The sequence below is a fragment of the Hyperolius riggenbachi genome, chromosome 8 (genome assembly GCF_040937935.1).
Source record: "Hyperolius riggenbachi isolate aHypRig1 chromosome 8, aHypRig1.pri, whole genome shotgun sequence".
Lineage (NCBI taxonomy): Eukaryota > Metazoa > Chordata > Amphibia > Anura > Hyperoliidae > Hyperolius > Hyperolius riggenbachi.
This window is the reverse complement of record NC_090653.1, coordinates 57,148,713-57,174,772: the sequence shown is the minus strand read 5'-3', so window position 1 is coordinate 57,174,772 and position 26,060 is coordinate 57,148,713.

Sequence of the window (26,060 nt, the reverse complement as noted above, 5' to 3'; positions counted from 1 at the left end):
GTACGTGAACCGTCAGGGGAAACACCTCTTCCCTTGCCCCTCCCTCTTTCACCGGATTTCTTCCTCATTTCACTTATCCTTACAGTACACGCTGACTGGCAGCAGTACAGTGGCAGTACAGAAATGCTATACAGTACCACTATTCCCAGCAGCGACACAGAGCACAATGCTATACAGTGACGGGTGAGCGGTGTACCACTATTCCCAGCAGCGACACAGAGCACAATGCTATACAGTGACGGGTGAGCGGTGTACCACTATTCCCAGCAGCGACACAGAGCACAATGCTATACAGTGGCGAACGAGCGGTGTACCACTATTCCCAGCAGACACAGAACAGTACACAGAATGCTATATAGTGTGGCTGAACGAGCGGTGTACCACTATTCCCAGCAGACACAGAACAGTACACAGAATGCTATATAGTGTGGCTGAACGAGCGGTGTACTACTGTTCCCAGCAGACACAGAACAGTACACAGAATGCTATATAGTGTGGCTGAACGAGCGGTGTACTACTGTTCCCAGCAGACACAGAACAGTACACAGAATGCTATATAGTGTGGCTGAACGAGCGGTGTACTACTGTTCCCAGCAGACACAGAACAGTACACAGAATGCTATATAGTGTGGCTGAACGAGCGGTGTACCACTGTTCCCAGCAGACACAGAACAGTACACAGAATGCTATATAGTGTGGCTGAACGAGCGGTGTACCACTATTCCCAGCAGACACAGAACAGTACACAGAATGCTATATAGTGTGGCTGAACGAGCGGTGTACTACTGTTCCCAGCAGACACAGAACAGTACACAGAATGCTATATAGTGTGGCTGAACGAGCGGTGTACTACTGTTCCCAGCAGACACAGAACAGTACACAGAATGCTATATAGTGTGGCTGAACGAGCGGTGTACCACTATTCCCAGCAGACACAGAACAGTACACAGAATGCTATATAGTGTGGCTGAACGAGCGGTGTACTACTGTTCCCAGCAGACACAGAACAGTACACAGAATGCTATATAGTGTGGCTGAACGAGCGGTGTACTACTGTTCCCAGCAGACACAGAACAGTACACAGAATGCTATATAGTGTGGCTGAACGAGCGGTGTACTACTGTTCCCAGCAGACACAGAACAGTACACAGAATGCTATATAGTGTGGCTGAACGAGCGGTGTACTACTGTTCCCAGCAGACACAGAACAGTACACAGAATGCTATATAGTGTGGCTGAACGAGCGGTGTACCACTATTCCCAGCAGACACAGAACAGTACACAGAATGCTATATAGTGTGGCTGAACGAGCGGTGTACTACTGTTCCCAGCAGACACAGAACAGTACACAGAATGCTATATAGTGTGGCTGAACGAGCGGTGTACCACTATTCCCAGCAGACACAGAACAGTACACAGAATGCTATATAGTGTGGCTGAACGAGCGGTGTACTACTGTTCCCAGCAGACACAGAACAGTACACAGAATGCTATATAGTGTGGCTGAACGAGCGGTGTACTACTGTTCCCAGCAGACACAGAACAGTACACAGAATGCTATATAGTGTGGCTGAACGAGCGGTGTACTACTGTTCCCAGCAGACACAGAACAGTACACAGAATGCTATATAGTGTGGCTGAACGAGCGGTGTACTACTGTTCCCAGCAGACACAGAACAGTACACAGAATGCTATATAGTGTGGCTGAACGAGCGGTGTACTACTGTTCCCAGCAGACACAGAACAGTACACAGAATGCTATATAGTGTGGCTGAACGAGCGGTGTACCACTGTTCCCAGCAGACACAGAACAGTACACAGAATGCTATATAGTGTGGCTGAACGAGCGGTGTACTACTGTTCCCAGCAGACACAGAACAGTACACAGAATGCTATATAGTGTGGCTGAACGAGCGGTGTACTACTGTTCCCAGCAGACACAGAACAGTACACAGAATGCTATATAGTGTGGCTGAACGAGCGGTGTACTACTGTTCCCAGCAGACACAGAACAGTACACAGAATGCTATATAGTGTGGCTGAACGAGCGGTGTACTACTGTTCCCAGCAGTGACACACAATGACTGGGGGGGACCCTGGCTAGCGTGGCTGGAGCGCGAACTACCCTGCCTGCCTACCCAAAGCTAAACCCACAGACAAATGGCGGAGATATGACGTGGTTCGGGTATTTATTTACCCGAACCACGTGACAGTTCGGCCAATCAGAGCGCGTTCGGGTCCGAACCACGTGACCCGTTCGGCCAATCACAGCGCTAGCCGAACGTTCGGGGAACGTTCGGCCATGCGCTCTTAGTTCGGCCATATGGCCGAACGGTTTGGCCGAGCACCGTCAGGTGTTCGGCCGAACTCGAACATCACCCGAACAGGGTGATGTTCTGCAGAACCCGAACAGTGGCGAACACTGTTCGCCCAACACTAGCCCATAGTTCCATAGCTACGCCTCTGATACAAATACAGCAAAGTTCCCGACTTCCACAACTTGGAGAACCGGAACTCTGCTAAGTGGCACAAATGAGAGGATAATGGGGACTGTGTTCTGGAGTACTGCAGGTGGGTTTACAGGGCTTTGAATACTTACCAAGCCTACAACGCCATCGTCTAACTTTTCTGTAGCTCCTAGAAGCTTTCTAGAGTCTCTGCATGACTCCCAGTGTGACACATAACCGGACATGGGTCAGGTGACAAGCCGGGAGCTGTTCATGGAGGATACCGGCAAGCTGTTAAGAGCTACAGGAAGGTTAGAAGATGGTGCTGGAGGCTTGGTAAGTATTTAATGCTGCACATGGGGTGGCAAGCACCAGGGATGTCGCGAACTGTTCGCCGGCGAACGGTTCCAGGCGAACTTCGGGGGTTCGCGTTCGCCTACCAAACGCGAACTTTCCCGGAAGTTCGATTTGCCCCATAAAGCTCTATTGAGCAAAACTTTGACTCTTTATATTACAGCCAGCAGACACATTATTGCTATACACACTGCTCTCAATGCTGGAGGCCCTCCATCCATCCTCCTCCTCCAAGAAAGGTCCTTATACTGCCTACACTAATTAGTTAAGTGACAGCTGCTACACACTCTGCTAGGGAGATTTTAATTAGCCTGTTTGTGGGCTCCCACCTCCCTCCTCCCCTTCTACCTATTCCCTACTCTGCTCCTACCGGAGGGAGGAGGGTCTCATCTGCCAGGGAATTCCAGTATTTCGAACACCAGCTTATATACCATGATAGGGATTTGAACCCAGGCCTCAGTGTATGGTAGGCAACTAACATATCCATTGTACCACCAACACTAGTAGCTGAAAGTAGCTGAAAGTAGCTGAAAGTAGCTGAAAGTAGCTGAAAGTAGCTGAAAGTAGCTGAAAGTAGCCTAGCATGTACCATTTATGCTTAATGCAAGAGAAAAATTAGACAAGACAAATAACATTTATATCACACTTTTCTCCTGGCAGACTCAAAGCACCAGAGCTGCAGCCACTAGGGCACACTCTATATAGGCAGTAGCACAGATATGTAGCCAGACATGGCCTTGTATTTTGTGTTCAACAGTTGTCAAGAGAAAAATTAGACAAGATAGCAGAGTTAGGAAGACTTGCCTAAGGTCTCCTACTGAATAGGTGCTGGCTTACTGAACAGAAAGAGACAAGATTCGAACTCTGGTCTCCTGTGTCAGAGGCAGAGCCATTCACCATTACACCATGCAGCCACTGCTTACAGACATGTAGCCAGACATGGCCTTGTATTTTGTGTTCAACAGTTGTCAAGAGAAAAATTAGACAAGATAGCAGTGTTAGGAAGACTTGCCTAAGGTCTCCAACTGAATAGGTGCTGGCTTACTGAACAGACAGAGACAAGATTCGAACTCTGGTCTCCTGTGCCAGAGGCAGAGCCATTCACCATTACACCATGCAGCCACTGCTTACAGACATGTAGCCAGACATGGCCTTGTATTTTGTGTTCAACAGTTGTCAAGAGAAAAATTAGACAAGATAGCAGTGTTAGGAAGACTTGCCTAAGGTCTCCTACTGAATACAAGGCCATGTCTGGCTACATATCTGTGCTACTGCCTATATAGAGTGTGCCCTAGTGGCTGCAGCTCTGGTGCTTTGAGTCTGCCAGGAGAAAAGTGTGATATAAATGTTATTTGTCTTGTCTAATTTTTCTCTTGCATTAAGCATAAATGGTACATGCTAGGCTACTTTCAGCTACTTACTTTCAGCTACTTACTTTCAGCTACTTACTTTCAGCTACTTACTTTCAGCTACTTTCAGCTACTTTCAGCTACTTTCAGCTACTTTCAGCTAGTAGTGTTGGTGGTACAATGGATTTGTTAGTTGCCTACCATACACTGAGGCCTGGGTTCAAATCCCTATCATGGTATATAAGCTGGTTTTTGAAATACTGGAATTCCCTGGCAGATGAGACCATCCTCCCTCCAGTAGGAGGGAGGAGGGAGGAGGGAGCCCACAAGAGGCTAATTAAAATCTCCCTAGCAGAGTGTGTAGCAGCTGTCCCATAACTAATTAGTGTAGGCAGACAACTGAGTCAAATGGTATAAGGACCTAGCTTGGAGGAGGGAGGGTGGGCGGGTCCTCCAGCAGTGATGTGTATTTCACTCAATCATGTCTGCCTCCAGGTATTAGAGCCTTTGAAACATATTTTTCTAGGTGTCAGAATTTTTTCTTTTTTACAAAGTTCGCCTCCCCATTGAAGTGTATTGCGGTTCGCAAACTTTTTCGCGAACCGAACTTTTTCGCGAACCGGAACGCGGAGGTTCGCGAACAGGGTTCGCGAACCAAAAATCAGAGGTTCGCGACATCTCTAGCAAGCACATGTCTCTGGCACCAGACGATAACCGCCGGTACCAGATACCATGGACTTTGCTGTAGTAAACTCTTGTCTTCTTAAAGGATACCCCAACTGAAATGTGACATAATGAGATAGACATGTGTATGTACAGTGCCTAGTACACAAATAACTATGCTGTGTTCCTTTTTTTCTTTCTCTGCCTGAAAGAGTTAAATATCAGGTATGTAAGTGGCTGACTCAGTCCTGACTCAGACAGGAAGTGACTACAGTGTGACCTTCACTGATAAGAAATTCCCATTTTTTATCTCTTTCTTGCTCTCAGAAGCCATTTTCTGCTAGAAAAGTGTTTATAGTTGTAATTTCTTATCAGTGAGGGTCACACTGTAGTCACTTCCTGTCTGAGTCAGGACTGAGTCAGCCACTTGCATACCTTATATTTAACTCTTTGAGGCAGAGAAAGAAAAAAAGGAACACAGCATAGTTATTTGTGTACTAGGCACTGTACATACACATGTCTATCTCATTATGTCACATTTCAGTTGGGGTATCCTTTAAATAAACATTGTAGATGACTTGTGGCATTATTGGCCGAATTACCAGAGGAGGAACCCCTGTGGCCAGTGGGTGGCGTAGCTTAGGAGCTCTGGACCCCTGTGCGAGTTTTACATTGGGCCCCCTCAAGTGCTCTATAGATAACAGTTGATATGGAGCACTAAAACCTGCCAAGGACAGCTGCGGTGCAGGCTGGGAAGGGGTAACAGTCTATTAATGGTTACAACTAATAAAAGCACATACAGAGATGATCATTACCAGCTTAGCACGTGTAAAGCAGTTGAAGGAGGGCCCCTAGTGGGCCTCTGTAGTCCAGGGGCTCTGGTGCGGTCGCTACCTCTGCACCACCTATTGATACGCCACTGCCTGTGGTCACTGAGAAAGGGGATAGAGGAACTAGGAGCTGGGGGAGGGGGCCTTGCTTCTTTCCCTGCTGTAGTTGGGGTCCTTTCACACTTTTGCCAAAACAGAAGTAATGATAGTCCTGTAGTGCAATTACATTGATCAGCAGGGACCATCGGGATAATGTGAGGTGATACTCATGTTACGCTTCCCTGTTGGCACATGACCTGTGCTTACCACACAGATTATGCAGCAATGCAAGTCAATTGGTAATGCAGCAAGTGTAAATGACGGGAACATGGTGCGACGCAGCACACATCTGTGGACCGATGGGAATCCCGGTGAAGTACTTCCTATCCAGCAGGGAGTGCATCACCAAGTGCAGGGCCATATGACCCCGTCGCCACACCGTAGGGCAGGGTCATATGACTATGGATTTCTAAAGTGCGGTGGTGCGGCAGCAGGCTCTCCTGCCATGCAATCACCGCACCACTTAGGTGTGAAGGGGGCCTCAAGGTCTTACACAAATAATGGATCAATACTAAAAACTAGTAATGCCAACAGTAGTGTAGCTAGCGATTATGGGAACCCATAGCAACACTTTCATGGGGTCATCACATGTAGGTGCTCTTGAGCAATGCCACCCACCCCAACCCTATGGATATGAATTAATTGGGCAATTTACATTCTCGTGCAATCTACACTCGACATAGACCATGGGCACTGAGACAAAATCAGAGGTGGATGATCACAAGAAGGTACTGTAATTAGTGAATACATCAAGTACATCCTGGGCCCCCTCTGCTCCAGGGTCCCATAGCAGCTGCTAGGGCGGCTATGGCTAGTGCTACACCCCTGAATGCCAATATTCTTTTCACATTAACTGTCATGAAAAAAAATGTTGAATTCAATTTTCAAGTGACAATTCCATAAAAAATTAGTTTTCTTAATTTTTGTGCTTTTCTCAAATTTTCACGGTAAAAATGTAAATTTTTTGCATTTTTGCGGTAAAAATAGTTGCGGTAAAAATATAGCTTTTCAAATTTTTTTTTTGGGTCAAATATCAAAAAAAAATTTCCGGTAAAAATATAGATATTTTATACAAGCTTATTTTTCACGACAATTTCTCGAAATCGAAAACAGCATTTTTGATGTGAAAATGACTTTGGCGAAAATTCGCAAGCAGCACTGCTACAAACGATGTACCCGAGGCAAAACATGAGCTGTAACGCTTCCGAGACACACCGAGAATTTCCGCGGTCTATTTGTAGCGCCAGTTGCGCCACTCTCTTATAGCGTGCATCGGGCTTGAGGGTGTCTATGCCTTGTTAGCTGTGAAAGGAATGTAATCACCTGAGCCAGTTTATTCTTCAATAGGTGAAAGTGACGTTGTGTTATTCAGTTCTTTATTGTAACCCACCTGTTCAAAATGAAAAATTAAAGAAAAGGCAAATAGTCAAAATAGAAACAGGTCAAACAAGAGCGTTAAGCAAGTATTCATTATCTCACCGTGCATGCTCTCTTGGTGCTTATCTTGGGCAAATATTTGCAATTTACTCTATTAACTGACACACGATTTGCCATTTGTCACATGCAGTTTGTTAGCTCTGGTGGAGAAAAATGAATTTTTTTATTGTTTATCATCTTTCGTCACGAAAAGAACCGCAATTTCGAATTACAAGCTTATTTTTAACGAGGGTCTCTGCACAACTATATTTTAATCAAAGTCAAGTTGCGTTGACTGACCATTAACCAAAAGGGAAGCATGAAGTCTTAACGGACAGGTTGCTACGCCATAGGAAGAGCTAAAAATAGACATGAAAGCTGTTGGGTGTATGTACACATGGATTGGGTTTATTTGACGTAGCCCTAGCGAAGCAAGTCAACTTTACACCTACGCATTGTGCTAACATCTACGGTGTGTGCAGCTCTATGATGGAGGATAGTGTGGTGCTCTCTGCATTCTCCAGGCCGACATGTGTTTCCAACTTCCATCAGCAATGAAGCTGTGAGCTTCTTCTGTGTTCATGGTAGTTAATTGTATTCACTAAATGCCAGAACAATAGGTTACAGGTGATGTTGTGTCACCTCAGGCAATAGTATGTTACAAGCTGGATTCCAGCACAAAGTCCTAGTACAACAGCGCAGGTCCCAAACATACAACACAGCGTACATGTAAAAAGGGCTCCCAGCAAAAAGGATGGCAGAGACAGCCAAATACAGTTATTCTATTAGTTAATTCCTTATACTAACACTAGCCTTCCTTTCTATGCCTAACCATAACTGATGCCCCCGGCGCTGTCTAACCCTAAGTATCCCCCCTGGTTACGGACCCCCCCTGGCACAGTCTAACCCCAACAGGCCTGCCCGGCGCTGCCCGTTCACACTTGCGTTTTGCCATGCAAACGGACCGGATCCTGAACGGATCAGGACCTGATCCGGATCGGGACCGTACGGTTCCGATCCGGATCCGGTCTGTTTGCATCAGGCATGCATCAGGCTGCCATCCGAATCCGTGGGCAAAAAATAGCGAAATTTAAATAAAAAAATGTTGGGGTCAGCAGAAGGTGCACCTGGTGCACCTGTAGAATCAGGTTCCCCCGCTGTAGGCCTCACCTCCACCTCCGACATTCTGCCAAACAGCTCCAGCATGTCTGTCACTGCTGCTCCACTCCAGACATGCTTGGCCCATGTGTCCCCATCCGAAATGGCCACTTGAATACGCATAGGAAGTGGGGTAGAACGTCAGGTGTTTGTAGGCAGTGTGTTCTATGCCTTCTGTTTCCCATTGGTTTCTGTGTTCCGGATGGTGCTGTCAGGCTCAGGTCCGGCTCCGATCCGGGTGCGTGGGCCGGAGATCCAGACCCAAAAAATAGAGCATGTTGGAAAAGTGTCCGGAGTCCGGATCCGGTCCGGCTCCATACTGTATGGAACGAACACGTGTGAACGTCCGCATAGCCTTTGCATTGCTATGCGGAACGTACGTTCTGTTTGTACAGTATATGGTCCGGATCCGGCCCGGCGAATCCGGACAGGGAACGCTAATGTGAACCGGACTCTAAGACTCCCCTGGTCGCACCTAGCTTTAATCCCCCTCCCCACGCCTAACACTTAGGACCCCCCTCCCAGTGGCTAACCCTAATGACCCTCCTCCCCAATCGCCTAGCCCTATTCACTCATATTTTAATTGACACCATAGGTGGCAATGTTAATAGCCATAACTAGCGTTAATTTGTGACGCCACTATTTGAAGCCGCGGTTTGCATAGCAGGTGGTGACTACTTACTGTAGGCGACTCCTCCACCCAAATTACCACTATTAGCCTCTGATCGCAGCATTGTATTTACCAGGGTGCCTCCGGTGCCCTTTTTGCCTGCTTCATGCAACCAGGATCATGGTAATTCTTTGGTTTCTGGCACCTATTCATGTGTTCCTGCTTGCCATACATGAACACAGGGACTTGAAGATCGGGGTGAGGATAGGGCAAGCAAAAAAGTTCATTCATTAGAGCCAGGCACAAACATAATAACAAGGCAAAAATTCCCATTAAATGGAGGACCTGCAAAGGAGCATTAAAAAAAATAAATATTAGAGGTTTTAACCATTCTTGCTCTAACCAAAATTGAAAAAAATCAAAAACAATAACAAAAAAAGGTTTTCTGATGTTGGCTTCACATACTGTAAATACTGATTGGTTCTGCTTTTACAATTTTTTATAGTATTTGAGTTTTGTATTTTGTGTTTGCCCGTAGTCTTATGTTATCTCCTGACTCTGGCCCCTGCAGAAGGCCTCTATATTAAGCTCACTTATAGACTCTACTTGTGTTGCAACCTTGTAGAGTGCCCCATTCAAGACAAGAGCTTGGCTCTTAAACTGGCTGATGGTTCAATAACAACCGCATGATCCCTAGAAAGAATGTTACACTGTGATTACCTTTGTGCACGTGACAATTCCTGGATATTTTTTAGGCCTGTTAATTTGTGCTATAGCTCAGATGTATTTGTGATAACGATTAGAGGAGTCTACGTGCGTTTAATGGGAACAAAAATTGTACCAAATGAATGGATAGTTACATGTCATTATGTAAAAGAAAGGAAAAACACAATCGAGAGCCCCCAATAGTGTATCATTGATGATAAAGGTAGCACCAAATAGAAATATACTCACAAGTATGGGTTGCAGGGTTCAGGCAACCACTTAAAGCACTTGCGTACTTGGCTACACAAGCAAACCACTTGTGTAGCCAAGTGCAGCACTTCTGAGGCGCTGTACTTGGCTACACAACTTCTGAGTTACTCCTATCTGTATTATTGGCTGAGGAAGCGGGCTAGAGACCCGCAAAACGCATTGCATTTGTTCTGGAATACGAATTAAATCTTGTTTAAACCATACATAGTAGTTGTGTTTGGTTTTGGGAAGGTAAGTCCACCCTTGCCCCCAACTTTTATCTGTTTTTACCTCGGATCAACTTTTACTCTGCTGGCGCTTCTGTTTCCATTGCAGTTACATGTCATTCTTCAGCATATAAAAATCATCCTTTATTTCACCTTTAAAATATATAAACAATACACATTTTTTTTTAAAAGCAATAGAACCCAAACCCATGCCTCCAATTAATGAATTGCTTATCACATCTAACATGCACCATGAAATATGAATAAGCTATTACAGCTTATCAGCCTGTCAGGTTGAATACAATAGTTGTCTGAATGATTAGAGGTATATACACCTCATACAGTCATCAGACATAGGGCCATATGCAATTATATTTCTTCCTAAATTTTCATTTAGGTGATATTTTTAAACTTGTCAATAAAATGCCTTTTAAGCAACCAGATAGCAAAAAGATTGTCAAATAATTTTGATATTATTTTTTCACCTACACTCACCTAAATGGTTATTAGGAACACCATACTAATACGGAATTGACCCTCTTTCACCTTCAGAACTGCCTTATTTCTATGTGGCATTGATTCAACAAGGTGCTGAAAGCATTCTTTAGAAATGTTGGCCCATATTGATAGGCTAGCATCTTGCAGTTGATGGAGATTTGTGGAATGCACATCCAGGGCACGCAGCTCCCGTTCCATCACATCCCAAAGATGCTGTATTGGGTTGAGATCTGGTGACTGTGGGGGCCATTTTAGTACAGTGAACTCATCGTCATGTTCAAGAAACCAATTTGAATTGATTTGAGCTTTGTGACATGGTGCATTATCCTGCTGGAAGTAACCGTCAGAGGATGGGTACATGGTGGTCATGAAGGGACGGACATGATCAGAAACAATGCTCAGGTAGCACGTGGCATTTAAACGATGCCCAATTGGCACTAAGGGGCCTGAAGTGTGCCAAGAAAACATTCCCCACACCATTACACCACCACCATCAGCCTGCACAGTGGTAACTAGGCATGATGGATCCATGTTCTCATTCTGTTTACGTCAAATTCTGACTCTATTGAGACTCATCAGACCAGGCAACAATTTTCCAGTCTTCAACTGTCCAATTTTGGTGAGCTCGTGCAAATTGTAGCCTCTTTTTCCTATTTGTAGTGGAGATGAGTGGTGCCCGGTGGGGTCTTCTGCTGTTGTAGCCCATCCACCTCAAGGTTGTGCATGTTGTGGCTTCACAAATGCTTTGCTGAATACCTCGGTTGTAACGAGTGGTTATTTCAGTCAACGTTGCTCTACTATCAGCTTGAATCAGTCGGCCCATTTTCCTCTGACCTCTAGCATCAATAAGGCATTTTTGCCCACAGGACTGCTGCATACTGGATGTTTTTCCCTTTCCATACCATTCTTTTTAAACCCTAGAAATGGTTGTACGTGAACATCCCAGTAACTCAGCAGATTGTGAAATACTTAGACTGGCCCATTGGGCACCAAGAACCGTGCCATGCTCAAAATTGCTTAAATCACCCTTCTTTCCCATTCTGACATTCAGTTTGGAGTTCAGGAGATTGTCTTGACCAGGACCACTCCCCTAAATGCATTTAAGCAACTGCCATGGGATTGGTTGATTAGATAATTGCATTAATGAGAAATTGAACAGGTGTTCCTAATAATCCTTTAGGTGAGTGTATGTTTTAATACTTTTTTTAGTTGAAAAGTGCTGGAAAGGTGAAAAAAACTGAAGATGAAAAATTATTTCCTAGCAGATTCAACCTACTTTTGTTGAAAATTGCAAATAAAGTGACAGCAGTCAATACTTCAAGTGACAGCAGACAATACACAATATTTTTGCGATCCATGGTGGTTCAAATCTGTGAAACAGTCACTCATTAAACTATGAGTAGAAATAGGCATACAAATCTATAAATACCTCTGTCAGACGTGTACTGTTTGGGGTTTAACTCTTAAACTCACAATAGATAACAGTCACCTTGAGTGAAAATGTCAGAATGGAATAAAATGAAGGTGATTTTTATTGGTGTGTGCAATGGACACAGCATAAGGTCCATTTCGTACTTGCGATAAAAAATGGTCCGTTTGCAAAACAGAAAGGAGCGTATACTGTACAAGCAGAACCGTTCACATGCGTCCATTCGTACGGATTTGTCGCGTACGTTCCACTGAATGGACCGCAACTTTCTTTCAGAACAAATTTTACCGATAACGCAGCCCAGATGACCGGAAATATGAGATGAAATGTTGCATTGGAGGCAATGAGAAAACGGAATGTTTCTTTATGGTAGCATTTTTTTTAAAAGGTGTGTGTGTGTGTGTAGGTGTGTGTGTGCGTGTGTGCGTGTGTGTGTGGTGTATGGGGGGAGGGTAGAAGCATGCTTTCTTATTTTAGTATATTGCTTGCTTCATGCAAGAGCCCAGCCTAAAGTCACATTGTGCTGATTGTTCTGATAGTAATCTCTTGCAGCAATGTCTGTATCTGTATACATGACAATACTGTAATCATTCTACTTCCCTTCAGTGAGATTGTGAATCAATTGTTTTATTCCCTTGGAAGCAGCATGGACATTTTGTCATGTGCCTATATTGGGACACATGCAGTTGTGCAAGCACATTGTGTAATATGGGGAAGTCAAGTGACGGCACAGAAGCCTAAAACATCATAGCTGATCCTACTGAGATTATTACCATGCAGTTACAGTGGCTTGCAAAAGTATTCGGCCCCCTTGAAGTTTTCCACATTTTGTCAAATTACTGCCACAAATATGAATCAATGTAATTGGAATTCCACGTAAAAGACCAACACAAAGTGGTGTACACGTGAGAAGTCGAACGACAATCATACATGATTCCAAACATTTTTTACAAATCAATAACTGCAAAGTGGGATGTGCGTAATTATTCAGCCCCCTTTGGTCAGAGTGCAGTCAGTTGCCCATAGACATTGCCTGATGAGTGCTAATGACTAAATAGAGTGCACCTTTGTGTAATCTAATGTCAGTACAACTACAGCTGCTCTGTGACGGCCTCAGAGGTTGTCTAAGAGAATATTGGGAGCAACAACACCATGAAGTCCAAAGAACACACCAGACAGGTCAGGGATAAAGTTATTGAGAACTTTAAAGCAGGCTTAGGCTACAAAAAGATTTCCAAAGCCTTGAACATCCCAAGGAGCACCGTTCAAGCGATCATTCAGAAATGGAAGGAGTATGGCACAACTGTAAACCTACCAAGACAAGGCCATCCACCTAAACTCACAGGCCGAACAAGGAGAGCGCTGATCAGAAATGCAGTCCAGAGGCCCATTGTGACTCTGGACGAGCTGCAGAGATCTACAGCTCAGGTGGGAGAATCTGTCCATAGGACAACTATTAGTCATGCACTGTACAAAGTTGGCCTTTATGGAAGAATGGCAAGAAGAAAGCCATTGTTAACAGAAAAGCATACGAAGTCCCATTTGCAGTTTGCCACAAGACATGTGACACAGCAAACATGTGGAAGAAGGTGCTCTGGTCATATGAGACCAAAATTGAACTTTTTGGCCAAAATGCAAAACACTATGTATGGTGGAAAAGCTAACACTGCACTTCACTCTGAACACACCATCCCCACTGTCAAATATGGTGGTGGCAGCATCATGCTCGGGGGGTGCATCTCTTCAGCAGGGACAGGGAAGCTGATCAGAGTTGATGGGAAGATGGATTGTGCCAAATGCATGGCAATCTTGGAAGAAAACCTCTTGGAGTCTGCAAAAGACTTGAGACTGGGGTGGAGGTTCACCTTCCAGCAGGACAGCGACCCTAAACATAAAGCCAGGGCATCAATGGAATGGTTTAAAACAAAACATATCCATGTGTTAGAATGGCCCAGTCAAAGTCCAGATCTAAATTTAATTGAGAATCTGTGGCAAGATCTGAAAACTGCTGTTCACAAACGCTGTCCATCTAATCTGACTGAGCTGCAGCTGTTTTGCAAAGAAGAATGGGCAAGGATTTCAGTCTCTAGATGTGCAAAGCTGGTAGAGACATATCCTAAAAGACTGGCAGCTGTAATTGCAGCAAAAGGTGGTTCTACAAAGTATTGACTCAGGGGGCTGAATAATTACGCACACCCCACTTTGCAGTTATTTGTTTTTAAAAAATGTTTGGAATCATGTATGATTTTCATTCCACTTCTCATGTGTACACCACTTTGTGTTGGTCTTTCACGTGGAATTTCAATAAAATTGATTCATGTTTGCGGCAGTAATGTGACACAGTGTGGAAAACTTCAAGGAGGCCGAATACTTTTGCAAGCCACTGTACATAGCATTGACATCTTCCGCAGCGCATTACAAAGTACAGAGTCGTGTCACTGCTTCAGAGACGGATTGAGGTGAAATGGGGCCCAAGACAAAACAGTAGTTCTGTCTGCCCCTGCTTTGAGCCTGATCTTTTTGGTTGGCTCTTATAATACTGTAGATAGCAGCAGACCCCTAACCAGGGCTGGATTAACCATAAGGCACTGTATGCATGTGCCTATAGGCGCCTGATAATGGAAAGGCGTCTCACTCCCCTTCCCGAGTGCCTCCCTCCCTCCTTCCCTATGCAGAGTCTTGAGCAGAGCATAAATGAGAGCTTACTCACCCAGCACTCAGCATTCCACTGACAAGATCTCCCTTCAGTCAGGGGCATCTCTAGCTACTTAATATTGAGAATAGCTCTGGCTAGTGGCTACCTACCTAACACTAAGTGGCACCTGTAGCTACCTATGACGGGCAAGGGAAGTAAGGGAGAAGTGACAGCTGGGCCAGCCAGCGCCCTTGTGCTGCAGATCAGCGGGTGTTTGTAGGTTCTTGGAGGGTGAAGTCTGAGGTGCCAGGACATCTGTGCCTATAGGCTCCTGTGATGTAAATCCGGGCCTGCCCCTAACATTCACATGGTCCTAGACATTTGCCTGGGTTGCCTTGTGGATGATCTGGCTCTTCAATGATTTTCCTGAGAGGAGCTCACAATATATTCCTACTGTTGTCACAGTCAGATGGTGCAATGTCTCCATAGTCCTAGTGTAGAGTCGGATCATCCACAAGGCACACCTAGGCAGTTGCCTAGGGCCTGGAGAGAGTCTAGGGGCCTGGTGGATGCCAGCCCCCACCAAAACTTACTAAAAAATGCCAGGTGGTCATCAGCGGTGGGCATAATCTTGGCTAAGGCAGTACAGTGTACAGTATATCTACGTCACGCAGGACTTCAGTTCCTGCCCAGCAACGTAGATAATCGTCAATGGCTGCGGATTGCAGCTGCTCGCCCCCACTCACTTCTACCACTGCCTGTTAGAGGGGAGATCAATGAATGGGGACACAGTTCCCCTTCATTAATCTAAGTCCCTGTGTGAATGATCGCCGGCACCAATGAGATGCCACAATCATTTGTAACTTCCCAAGTAACACGTCCATGCATTACTTCCTGTTTAACGTATTTATAGTTCGCTAATAGGAAATAATGTGCGAGGACATCTTGTGGCCAAATAGTAAAATTACACCAACATTTATCTATTTTAATAAAAAGACCCACACTTACATTAAAAGTTAACTCCTTCCCTCCCACCCTCTCCCATAGTTACCTAAATAAATTATCAGTATATAATAAAAAAAAACACAAATAAAAAAATACATAAATAACAACCTAGATTTAACTTTTTAATATGTATGTCAAAAGGGTATATTAATCTTATTTATGAAAATATAGGCTTGTAATTAGTGATGGATGCAAAACAGAAAAAATACACCTTTATTCCCAAATAAAATATTGGTGGCATACATTGTACTAGGGAAATATTTTACAGTTTTTAATAACCGAGAAAAATGGGCAAATAAAATGAGTGAATTTTAATTACGGTAGCATGTATTATTTTAAAAATATAATGGCCAAAAAGTAGACATTTTTGTCTTATTTTTCCCTTTAAAATGCATGGAAAATAACATAATTCTTATCAATATGTACCGCCCAAAGAAAGCCTAATTGGTAGCTATAGTTATAGTTATATTGGTAGTTATAGGCTAATTAACGGAAGGAGCACTAAAAGGTGAATTGCTCTGGTACAGAAGGAGAAAACCCCGTATAGCACAAATAGTGAAGAACTAGAAGTTTTCACAATTTTTCAGCACTCTGCAATTGAAAAAGTAATAAAAATGTAGGTGAGAAAGTATTTTCTCTTCAAAAGTATTTTCTTGCTTGCTGGCAGTGATGCTCGGATACCCCCAATCACGAATTTGGATAATTCTGGCCACAGCAGAATAAAAATCCGATGCGCCGTGATCGTGATCCAAATTTGAATCGGAGCTCCGAATTCGACTCAGATTTTAGCCGTGGTTACATGTAGAATCTGTGATCATGGCCGTGATCACGGGTTTGACTTTAACGTTATGCTACAATCACCAAAATTGCATGGATTATAAAGGTGATCAGTGGCTACAACTTAAAAAAAAATTCAAAAAGAACTTTTAGTTTTTGAGAGAATCAATTTTAAAGTTTCTAATGAAAAAAGTATTCGTGATTAGCGGTTAATAGCATAGCTTACATGCTAGAAAAAATACATTTGCCAGATATGTTAAGTAAAACAGTGGGAACAAGAGGAAACTTTTTTTTAAAAATACCTTATAGCTTTTGAGAAAATCGATTTTAAAGATGTTAACCGCTAAAGTCGGCGTGTTTTCAGGTAATAATCACGGCCCATGATCACGGATTTAGTCAGAGCCGGATTTGGACCACAATCACGAGTGCATTCGGAACTGAATCCGTGATCGTGAGGTGTTCATAAATTCGGAGTCCGACCTCGTGATCAGGAAAAACAGCCAGTGATTACGGATTTACCCGTGATCACGATCCCGGGAAGAGCAAAACTGCTTGCTGGTGGCATAAAGTACACCTGAACTGAGAGGAGTATAGGCCCATATGCAATTTACTATTTCTCCTGGGTTTTCTACTAGGTGATATTTTCAAAATTGTCAATAAGATGCCTTTTAAACTCCTTAGATGTTATCACGAGTCCAGCTCAGGGTGGAAAAACGAACTAGGAACGGTTATTTCGAGCTGAACTCATGGTGGCCGCCACAAGGTCTATGCAGAGCAATAGGCGTTTTTCTCTCAACTCCCGGGGGATCCCGACATCGGTTGCCATTCTTCTTACACTCCTCCGAGGCTCTGCTTCTTCCTGGTGTAGAGGCGGCAGCCGGCAATCTCACTACAGCGCCAACCAGAGGACAGAGGGAGAACTGCAGCGCTGAATCCCAGGTAGGTAAGTAAGTGCTGGGGCTGCTGCAGATCTCTCTGTGGTGTGATTTTTTTTTTCCAGGTTTTAGGGTCTAAAAGCATGCTAGAAAAATTGCACCGCTTTTATGCCCTCAAATCCGGGAAGAATCAGACCGCCAAGGGGGTTTTAACCACCAGCAAGCAAGAAAATATTCTAAATAATTTTGATAGGTGTACAAGGCATCTGAGTGCAGAGGGTTTTTTTGTCACAGGATGAGCTGAATGGCAGCTCTCCTCGCTGCTGCACCAATACCCGGCGGTGTTAAATACTATTCCCCCTCCGAGTCATAGCAACTCGGAGGGAGGAGTAATTCTGGGTCCGGTGATCGTCAGATTCCAGAATTACCTGTGTGCAGGGCACTGACTATAGCATTACTGCTGTAACTGCTCTAAGCTTTGATGCTACGTGGCGCGCGGCGGGCACCAAAAAGCCCTGCTTCAGCCTCTCAAGCCTCTCATATCCCTCCCAGTTCAGGTGTGCTTTAAATGGCATTTTATTGATAAAAAGGGCCCATATCTTTTCTCCTTGGTGATATTTTCACACCTTGCCAATGAATGCATTTTAAGCTACCAGCAAACAAATAACTACTCAAAATAATTTTGACAGTACATTTTCACATGCTTTAACCACTTCACCTCTGAGGGGTTTTACCCCTTGAACACCAGAGCAATTTTCACCTTTCAGCGCTCCTTCCATTCATTCGTCTTTAACTTTATTATTACTTATCGCAATGAAATGAACTATATCTTGTTTTTTTCGCCACCAATTAGGCTTTCTTTAGGTGGGACATTATGCAAAGAATTATTTTATTCTAAATGTGTTTTAATGGGAAAATAGGAAAACATGTGGGAACAAATTATTATTTTTCAGTTTTCGGCCAGTATAGTTTTTAAATAATGCATGCTACTGTAATTAAAACCCATGAAATGTATTTGCCCATTTGTCCTGGTTATAAAACCATTTAAATTATGTCCCTATCACAATGTTTGGCGCCAATATTCTATTTGGAAATAAAGGTGCATTTTTTTCAGTTTTGCATCCATCCCTAATTACAAGCCCGTAGTTTATAAAGTAACAGTGTTATACCCTCTTCACATAAATATTTTAAAAGTTCAGTCCCTAAGGTAACTATTTATGTTTTTTTTTATTGTATTTTTTTTCCCCGCTCCCTCCCACAGCCAGCCAATCAGTGTGATCGGCTGTCATAGGCTTCAGCCTATGACAGCGGATTGCTTCTGTCTCCCCCAGGAGGACAGCCGTGTCACCCTGATATCCCCAGTACAGCGCTGCTGTAGATCACAACGCTGTACAGACTAATTAGACGGCGGTTTCGCTAACAGTCTCCAACAGTGATTGCCCTGGGAGGCTGATGGCAGAGCTGCTCCGTCATTCAAGCAGGGATGCACGCGCATTAGCACATGCAATCTCCTGCAAAACAGGCCCACAGGACCTTACGCCGATCTGCGTTGGACGGTCCTGGGGCTGCCACCGTGGCCACGCCCATCGGCGTGACGCGGTAGGCTAGAGGCTAAAGAGGAACTTTAACCCCGTTGGCAGTATGATTCTTTCCGTATTTTAGGGTCTAAAGTGGTACAATTTTTTTGCAACTTTTCAGACCCTAAAACCTGGAAAAGATCCATCTGCTAGGGAAATCTGCAGCAGATTAGCTGTCGCTCACTTTCCTGGGATCCAGTACTGCAGTTTTACCTCTGTCCTATGGCTGGCGTTGTAACCCTATAGTGAGATTGCCGGCTGTCGTCATGACGACAGACGGCGACCTCACCACGGGGAAGCAGAGCCTCGGAGGAGAGGAAGAATGGCGGCCGATGTTGGAACCCTCCAGGAGATTAGTTTAAATGCCCGCTGTGCGTATTGCTCTGCATAGACCTTCTGGCGGCTACCACAAGTTCAGCCCGGGGATACCGCTCCTGGCATGTTTTTTCCTCCCCAAGCTGAACTCATGATTACCTCTAAGAGGGTTAACTAAGGATTGAACTTCATCTCAACCAGTAGCTGATATCCCCTTTCCCATGAGAAATCTTTACCTTTTCTCAAATAGATCACCAGGGGTGGTTTGTACGGCTGACATTGTGGTAAAGCCCCTCCCACTGTGTGATGTCTTGGCCATGATCCTGACAGTTTGCTGTCTGTGAACCTCGTTGCATTGTGCGCAATGCCGCCTGTTCCCAACCACCAAGCAACCAACATCTCTCTCTGTATTTATTTACTGTATAGCTACTGTACTTAAATAAAAAAAAAAAGCTTTTAGCCTATCACATTGTAAATGGGTGTGGTTATAGATAATGCCAGTTGGAGCTGCCTAGTTTTTTTCTTGTCTGCCAGTAATAAAGATGATGGCCCTCAGGCTCACTGTGGATCAAACAACATAAACTAATTACATGCCGAATAATAATAATAATCATTTTTTAATCAGTTTTCTATGGTTTAACTTCTCACTTTGCAATGTATTGAATCATGATTAATTTTTTTTTACCACTACTATCATTTTTCATTGCAGTTCCTCTATAAGCGCTATGTTATTTTCATAAAGAGTGGCTGAATTTGTAATGATGTAATCTTTTTAACATGCTGTTTTTCTCTTTTGCCACAATAAAAAGATTAAAAACAAAAGCAGGACTGAGCTAAACCGACATATCCACTTTCTCAGTGGAATCTCAAGTAAAAATGGTTTACATAGCTTTGGCTAGACAAAAGATGAAACGCGGGCCTGTGTGTGTTTCAGCCTATATGCCATTATGAATGGTCTGTATTCCGTCTGTAGCGATCCATTATGGTTACTGTGTAACTTTGTAAAAGTCTTTATGGTGATACTGAGCACTTACCAGCCCATTCTCTTGTGATAACTGGAAAAATTAGGACTCTTGTGGGCAGTTGAGGCATATTATTTATAGCGCAGGTATAAATAACGTGAAAATATATTTAAAAAACAGATATATAAATACTAAACCATTGAATCAGGTATATAAATACAGAAATAAGAAAAAATGCAAAAAATTGTGTGCTTAGAATTAGTGAGTCCTCCAAATACGGCTGCCAGTTAAAGAAAATCTGTAAACTTAAAAACATCCCCTGGGGCACGTGTCAAAATCCAGGCCTGGAGGGCCAGATCCATGCCAGTGTTTAGGATGGACTGAGAAAGAGAGGAATGTGTTCTACCTGACGGACCACGCCTTTCCTGATTCAGACCCATCAATTCATTTGAGCTGTATCAAAAATGTGTGAGGATCTCAGCCCTCGTAGGACCAGTTTGACATACCTGCTCTAATACAATTAGCCATGGCCCCTGAACAAGCATGCAGCAGATCAGGTGTTTCAGACTTTAAGGCTGCTTTCACAGTGGGACGTTACAGCCGCATGTTACAGCAGCCTGTAACGCAGCCCAACTCACAGTAATGTAAAATCAATGGGCTGTTCACAGTGCCCACGTTGCGTTGGAGTATAACGCAGCACATTAAATTAAATGAAAGTGTGTTGTACTCGTATTTGGCTGTGTTAGACTGTTTGCAGATGCTCAGTAATGTTTTTTTGTTTTTTTTTAAATGTGCCGCATGCGCCATTTTTGGTCCCTTTGTTGGTCCAGCATGCACTTGGCGGCACCGATTTTCGGATCCATCTGAAAATGGTGCCTGCGAATAATGGCGCACAGTGTTGCCGCTAATTTGTTTGTCGCTTATCACTAACATTAAAGCCTTATCGTTATTTAGCTCTGTTTATTTTATTGAAAATTAGCGTTAACACACAGAACCCTCTCTGTACCTACCCCTAGACCCACCCCCCTGGTGATGCCTAACCACTTCCCCGGTGGTGCCTAACCCTAAGCACCCCCCTGGTGGTGCCTAACCCTAGGCACCCCCCTGGTGGTGCCTAACCCTAACCACCCCCCCGGTGGTGCCTAACCCTAACCACCCCCCTGGTGGTGCCTAACCCTAACCACCCCCCGGCCCCGGGTGGTGCCTGAACCTAAGACCTCCCTGGTGGTGCCTAACCCTAACAACCCTCCGGGTGGTGCCTGAACCTAAGACCTCCCTGGTGGTGCCTAACCCTAAATCTCCCCTGGCGGTGCCTATCACTTGCAAAAGTCTGCGTTATCGCGCGCAAATGTCCGTGATCGCGGCACTTCACGTGCTAACTGTTTAGCACGCCCGTACTAACAGTTAGCACGGGTTTGTGAATCAAGCACCAGAAGGTTAATGGTGACTACATTAAGTACCCAGTGGGCTCCCTCTGCTCCAGGGCCCCATAGCATCTACTATGGCTGCTATGGATATTGCTAAGCCCCTGTCGAGGAGAAATATGGCATGTTTACATCCCTGTTCTCTTAAAGGGGAACTGAAGAGAGAGGTATATGGAGCCTGCCATGTTGGGACGACGAATCCGGCGAATCCACGAATCCATCGAATATTGGGAAATATTCGAGATTCGGGGATTCGAATCCCGACGCCATTTTCCACTTTACGAATCCGCCGAATCCCGACGCTGCATCGCCGCACATCCGCCGCTCGCACTCGTCGTCCTCCGACCTCCTCCGACCCCCCCGCGCCTTCTCCGCCCGCCCGCATACTTTGTATCAACTCACCTATCCAAAGGAGAGCGCAGTGCGGCAGAACTCTCGCTGACTTCCTGGTTCCCTCTAGTGATGGCTTTTACAATGACGTCATCTGTAAAAGCCGGTTCGGCCACTAGAGGGAACAGAGAAGTAACGAAGAGGTCTGCCGCTCTGCGCTCCACGGGACAGGTGAGTAGATACTTATGCAGGGGTGAGCGGAGGAGGCACGGGGAACAGAGGAGGCCGTGGGGGTGAGCGGAGGAGGCACGGGGGACGGAGGAGGCCGTTGGGGGTGAGCGGAGGAGGCACGAGGGGGGGGGCTACCTAGCTACCTACCTACCTACAGGACACTATACCTACCTACCTACCGGCCACTATACTTACCTACCTACCTACAGGCCACTATACCTACCTACCGGCCACTATACTTACCTACCTACCTACAGGCCACTATACCTACCTACCTACAGGCCCCTATACCTACCTAAAGGCCCCCTATATGTACCTACCTACCTACCTACCTACCTAAAGGCCCCTATACCTACCTAGCTAAAGGCCCCTATACCTACCTACCTAAAGGCCACTATACCTACCTACACGCCTCTATACCTACCTACCTACCTAAAGGCCCCCTATACATGCCTACCTACCTAAAGGCCCCTATACCTACCTACAAGCCTCTATACCTACCTACCTACCTACCTAAAGGCCCCCTATACATGCCTACCTACCTAAAGGCCCCTATACCTACCTACCTAAAGGCCCCTATACCTACCTACCTACATACCTACCTATACTTAAGGCCCTATACCCTGCTACCTATACTGGAGGTCCCTTTAACTACCGTACCTACCTACGACACTATACCTACCTACCTACCGGCCACTATACCTACCTACAGGACACTATACCTACCTAAAGGCCCCCTATACGTATCTACCTACCTACCTAAAGGCCCCCTATACCTACCTACCTACCTAAAGGCCCCTATACCTACCTACCTAAAGGCCCCTATACCTACCTACCTACCTTCCTACCTAAAGGCCACTATACCTACCTACAGGCCTCTATACCTACCTCCTACCCACCTACCTACCTAAAGGCCCCCTATACGTGCCTACCTACCTAAAGGCTCCTATACCTACCTACCTAAAGGCCCCTATACCTACCTACCTAAAGGCCCCTATACCTACCTACCTTTCTACCTAAAGGCCACTATACCTACCTACAGGCCTCTATACCTACCTACCTACCTACCCACCTACCTACCTAAAGGCCCCCTATACGTGCCTACCTACCTAAAGGCTCCTATACCTACCTACCTAACTACATACCTACCTATACTTAAGGCCCTATACCCTGCTACCTATACTGAAGGTCCCTTTAACTACCTACCTACCTAAAGTCCCCTATACCTACCTACCTACATACCTACCTATACTTAAGGCCCTATACCCTGCTACCTATACTGAAGGTCCCTTTACCTACCTACCTATACTTAAGGCCCTATACCCTGCTACTTATAGTGAAGGTCCCTTTACCTACCTAAAGGCCCCTATACCTACCTACATACCTACCTATACTTAAGGCCTCTATACCCTGTTACCTATACTGAAGGCCCATATACCCTGCTACCTATACTGAAGGCCCATATACCCTGCTACCTATACTGAAGGCCCATATACCCTGCTACCTATACTAAAGGCCCATATACCCTGCTACCTATACTGAAGGCCCGTATACCCTGCTACCTATACTGAAGGCCCATATACCTTTCTACCTATACTGCAGGCCCATATACCTTGCTACCTATACTGAAAGCTACCAATATTGAAGGCACCCATACCTAGCTAGCTATACTGAAGACACCTTTACCTCGCTACCTATGCCTGGGTACCTATACTGCGGGCAACTATACCACGGATCGCACAATTCGTATGTGCAGGATTCGTTAGATTCGGGATTCGAAAGGTTCGAGATATTCGAGAACCTTTTTAGATTCGGATCCGGATTCGGAATCGAAGAAATTGTGGATTCGTCCCATCCCTATGTATTTCCTTTTAAGCAATACCAGTTGCCTGGCAGCCCTGCTGATCCTCTGCCTCTAATACACATGTGTCGAACTCCAGGCCTGGAGGGCCAGATCCATGCCAGTGTTTAGGATGGACTGAGAAAGAAAGGAATGTGTTCTACCTGATGGACCACGCCTTTCCTGATTCAGACCCATCAATTCATTTGAGCTGTATCAAAAATGTGTGAGGATCTCAGCCCTCGTAGGACCGGTTTGACATACGTGCCCTGGGGGGTACTTACCTCGAGAATTGTAATGATGTAATCTCTTTAACATGCTGTTTTTCACTTTTGCCACAATAAAAAGATTAAAAACAAAAGCAGGACTGAGCTAAACCGACATATCCACTTTCTCAGTGGAATCTCAAATAAAAATGGTTTACGTAGCTTTGGCTAGACAAACGATGAAGCACTGTCCTGTGTGTGTTTCAGCCTATAAGCCACTATGAATGGTCTGTATTCCGTCTGTAGCGATCCATTATGGTTACTGTGTAACTTTGTAAATGTCTTTATGGTGATACTGAGCACTTACCAGCCCATTCTCTTGAGATAACTGGAAAAATTATGACTTTTGTGGGCAGTTGAGGCATATTATTTATAGCGCAGTTATAAATAACGTGAAAATATATTTAAAAAACATATACATAAATACTATACTATTGAATCAGGTATATAAATACAGAAATAAGAAAAAATGCAAAAAATGTGTGTGCTTAGAATTAGTAAGTCCTCCAAATACGGCAGCCAGTTAAAGAAAGTATGTAAACTTAAAGGGGAACTGAAGTAAGAGGTATACGGAGGCTGCCTGTGATGAATAGCGGAAAAGCCGCCGCATGTTCTGACAGTAAGGCGGCTGATTCCGCGTCTGATGCGGCGGTTTTTCCGCGTCAGCATGTGTCTGGGTTGTCTGGAACTGGTGGTGCACATGGGAGGAATGGCGTGGGGGCCGGCGCGTGTTCTGACGGTAAGACGGCGGATTCCGCGTCTGATGCGGCGGTTTGTCCGCGTCAGCATGTGGCTGGGCTATCTGGAACTAATGGTGCACATGGGAGGAATGGCGTGGAGGCCGCCGCATGTTCTGACGGTAAGGCGGCGGATTCGGCATCCAGTGCGGCAGTTTCCCCGCAGCAACATGTGTCTGGGCTGTCTAGACCTAGTAGTGCACACAGATGGAGAGCTACGCGCGCGCGCTGCAAGACAAGCTCTTTATACCAATAGGAGGAAGATCAGCTGATCAGGGCGGTCAGCTGATCCCTGATCAGTCAGTGATTGGTTGATGGGAGCAGGGCGGCGCTGTGGAGCGCTTTACTATATATATCTCCTGCTGTTCAGTTGCTGGTTGTCTGGCGTTGCGAATGCTTATGTGTTAGCACTCAGACCTTAGTCAGAGCCTTCAGTGTGGTGGAACCAGGAGGACCTGGGAATCCACACTTAGCCAGTTACTGTATATCATCTGTGTTATTCTCTAGCATAGTTCCAGGGTGTTGAGATCACGGCCCTCACACCCCAGACTAGGAATACTGTATATCATCTGTGTTATTCTCTAGCATAGTTCCAGGGTGTTGAGATCACGGACCTCACACCTCAGACTAGGCCTTGTTCTGATATCTGTTATGACCTGTAGCTTTCCTGACTATTCTTCTGATCTCTGATTTGGTACTTTGCATATCTTATACTCTGTTGCCGACCTGGCCTGTCTGACCTTCTGGCTGTCACCCTCCGCAGGGTGTCCAGCCTTTCCGCAGGGGTCCCCTGCTCTTCAGAGGGGACACTGCTCCTTATCAGTCAGGGACTCCCTCTCCAGGTGTCCTTGACTGCAGTAGAGTCTTCTCTACTTATTGGACCACCTGCTACCCCGGTGGTCCAAAGGTTACTGTTGCACCAAAACACTTACACACTCAGGTGTCTAGAGGTTAGACATATTTGATTATTGGCGATTCTGCAGATCCCCAATAATCAGGTATATCTGTATTCTTGGGGATACTGCAGATCGGCAAGGATCAGATTCCCTCTC